The sequence below is a fragment of the Ciconia boyciana genome, chromosome 1, assembly GCF_034638445.1.
Source record: "Ciconia boyciana chromosome 1, ASM3463844v1, whole genome shotgun sequence".
Lineage (NCBI taxonomy): Eukaryota > Metazoa > Chordata > Aves > Ciconiiformes > Ciconiidae > Ciconia > Ciconia boyciana.
In genome coordinates, this window is record NC_132934.1 from 84,214,277 (window position 1) to 84,216,941 (window position 2,665).

Genomic DNA, 2,665 nt, shown 5'->3' on the forward strand with positions numbered 1-2,665 from the left:
GAAGTTCAGGAGGAGCACGGTGAAGGGTATAAAGAGTAGAATTAATCTAATCTAATTTTAGGGATATAAAAGTTCAGGATAGCTGGTCTACATTATTTGCATGGGCCCCTTCTCAAGTCAAGCCAATAAAAAGACAGGGGCACTTCCACAGGGAAATTTGTTTACCTTGAACATTTAGGCTAAGATGGAATTAATCCTCTTCCCACTCCAGCATGCCTTTCCCTTTGTAGGGGAAGTTCTTTAATTTCCTTTACGTATAATACTATTCTACTTCACAGAGATGTTGCCAAACTTAATAAATTTGTAGTTAAGGTTTTGTCTACATGATCATCACAGCCAGTGATCACAGCCACAAGGAATTTATCTACCATTGCACTTAGGTCCTTTAGTTAAATATCTTTCAGAAACAGGTATTTTTTTAATACCGAGTTACAAAGACCATAACTATTTCCTTCAAACTTAAAAAAACTGCTTTGTAATTTATAGCTGAAATATTTTTTGCACTGCTTTTTACTTCAGTGTATCATGACTGAAACTTAGTAGTAAACCTGGCAGGTTTCTCTTGCTTTGAGAGTATTGTTGAGAAAAGTAGGAGAAAACTTTATAGTTTCTTCTGTTGTCAAAAATTAGTTGGTCCTCTTCAGGTATGAGAAAAGAATCATCCTAAAGGTTCTTTTTATTCCTGCATGACTTAGCACAGCAAATTTGAATATGCTTACAAGAATGTAATAAAATAAAATGAGGAGAATATAAAGCATTACAAAAACCAGAAATAAATCAAAGAAAATAAAGTAGAGGAGATTCTTCATAATGGGGGACAGTTGAATGCATGGTCAGATCTGTTCTTCACTCCTTTCTATGTAGGCTATCCTGGGAATGTTAATAGTTTCTCAACAAGAGTCAAAACCTGAGAGGGTAAGGTATGGCCCAGAGGGTTGTGGAGCTACATACAGCTGTATTATAAATTTCTAATTAGAAGAATGGCTGTGGTACAACAAACCAGAGGGTAGGCAGTGTGCAGCTTTCTGTCATGTCCCCCACCTCATACACCTACCACAGCTGGTCGAAAGAAGAACACTGAGTGCTATTAGCAAGGGCCAGTAATGGTCATGGTACTTCCTCATCTATGTAATACATAAATGTGATATCAACAGTGGACTGCACTAACAGTTTCCAGTATCACAAATCTATATTTTCACAGTTAGAATATATGCTACACACTACATGAATTAAATCCCGTCTTATGAACCTTGGTGAAAATTGCTCAGAAATGCTTGATATACCTGTGGGATACAAGAGTTGGAGTGTAACTAGCTGTATATGCTCGCACATGCCTGTTTGTCTGTGTATGTTTGTGCGGGAGTGATTTAACTTAAATACACTTGATGCGTGTTTGTGCTGTTTAATTTGTATTCCAGCACATGGCATCTCCATGCATTCCCAGGGCTGAACCTGCCTTGCTGGCATGACAGTCTGTGTGGTTATTTGGTTAGAGAATGAGAAGTTTCTCTTGCATGTGAGGTGTGATACTGGGGAGGATTTGTTGACTAGAGAGTTGCCAAGCTTGGGAGAATCGAAAAGTGGGAGTGATGGAAATGAAAGTGATGTGCTTTTAGGATGGTGCACCTCAGCAATTACATTAGGCCAGGGCATTGCTTGGACCGCCATGAATGCACAAGAATAGCTGTTTGTCCTTTGACCACACTGTGAAAAGTGGTGCTCATTCCAGGAGCATCAGTAAAAGTGTCAGCCTTCTAGAATAGCTTCTGTGGGTGAGCGTGTATTTCTTCTTTGAAAACCCTGGTTTCTGAGTGAAAGTGGAACTATTCTGGGTTGTCAACAGATTTAAGACCAGCAGGGAACATGCCATTCCTTGGCTGTATGAAGGAGGAGAGCACATTGTATTTTTGGTTTTAGATATTCCCCTACGATAATGGGGGCATAGGGACACCTCCATCAGTGCTCCAACACATGCACAACACCCAGAAGAGGAAGAGGAAAGGCACGATGGCAGCTAAGCTCTGTCCCACTATCCACACCAAAATGAGAGCCTCATTACCTCTCAGGGCAGAGCAGCTCTGCACTGTTGCCAACAAGAACCAGAGACCAAGGTGCCACAGTTTGGTCCTCAGTAAATGAAACATAATGTCCAATGAGAAATCAACCCTTGAGCTATTAATTTATTTTCATTTTCCAGGCTGGCAGTCTTGATGAATAGATTTTACTCACTGTATAGCAAGGTCGCTGTGACAAATTTTGAAAAAATACAAATTCAAGTGTTTTTTGGTTTCCACAAGCACATGAGCTCAGTGAGAAAGAACAGACTGAGACGGCAAGGAGAACAGCCAATCCTGTTATATTTGTCTTTCTTATTACTGACTTGCCATGATAAATATGGAAAATTATATTTGGCTAGAAGGAGGCTGAGAAAGGGAACAGATGGCCACCAAAAGAATACTAGAGCAGCTAATAGTCACTGGCATATTTCCGGGATAAAAATTTAAATTTGAAGCCAAGCAGAAGGGTTATCCATTTTTTTCTGATCAGGGTACTGTGTACGAAACTGATCCTGCTATGCTCTGACTAGATGAAGGTGGGCTTCCTGAAATGCATTCGCCGAATGGAATAAACAACCTATATCCTGCAGTTAACGGCTCTTGCAGTT